Raw genomic sequence first — 891 nt, forward strand, 5'->3', positions numbered from 1 at the left:
AACCAGGACCGTACTGCGCGCGGGGGGGGGGGGGGGGGACAAGCACGCATTTGCGTGCATCACGATATACATCAAGGTTTGAGGTCGGCATTGGGACGCAGCCGAGCAGGGGCTTCGTGCGACGTGTGTGGGGTGTGAGCGGCCTTGTGGTGAGAATATGGGCTGGTGCTGAACTGATGAAGCGGCGCCAGGGCTTGCAGCGCGGCCAGGTGCGCGGCAATCGCATGTGCCAGCCCTGCAGCGGCGGGACGCCAGCACAGCGAGCCGTCCATGCCGACGCCAAGCAGGGAACCCAGAGCTTGACATGCCACGACACCCAAAAGGCAGCACCAAAAAAAAAAGAAACCCAAACAGCAGCAGCCGGGTACTTTGGTTCAGAGTTTTTTAGGGCACCCTGAACCATGGCAGGAGCCGGATAACGGCGAGCATGCATGTGAGCGCGGGGCATGGCTCACGTCTTGCCGGTGCCGCTGCGGCCCAGCAGCAGGCAGGAGGCCGGCGGCTGGGGGTCCGCCTCGATCAGCCGCAGCTCCGCCTCGGACACCCTGGGTTGAGTACGATCCCGTTGGCAGGTGGGCAGGCGGGCAGGCGTACCGTGCACAGTCAGCGAGACGAGGCGACAATCCGAGGCTGAAACTGCCCTGTGCAGCGACATGCTGAGCCGGGGCGTCAGGCTCACACTGTTGAAGATGAAGGTTCTTTATGAGACCCCTGACGTGGCGACCCTGGAACTCAGGGCGTCACAAACTGCTGCGCCTATGGGCATGTGGGTGAATCATGATCCGTTGCGCCTCACATACGCACCCACCCTCGAACGCACGTACACACGCATTCACACAAACGAACGCACTCGCATGCACACACGCACACGCAGACGCAGACGCGCACGCA

This window comes from Monoraphidium neglectum (genome assembly GCF_000611645.1).
Source record: "Monoraphidium neglectum strain SAG 48.87 unplaced genomic scaffold scaffold00921, whole genome shotgun sequence".
In the NCBI taxonomy this organism is placed as follows: domain Eukaryota; kingdom Viridiplantae; phylum Chlorophyta; class Chlorophyceae; order Sphaeropleales; family Selenastraceae; genus Monoraphidium; species Monoraphidium neglectum.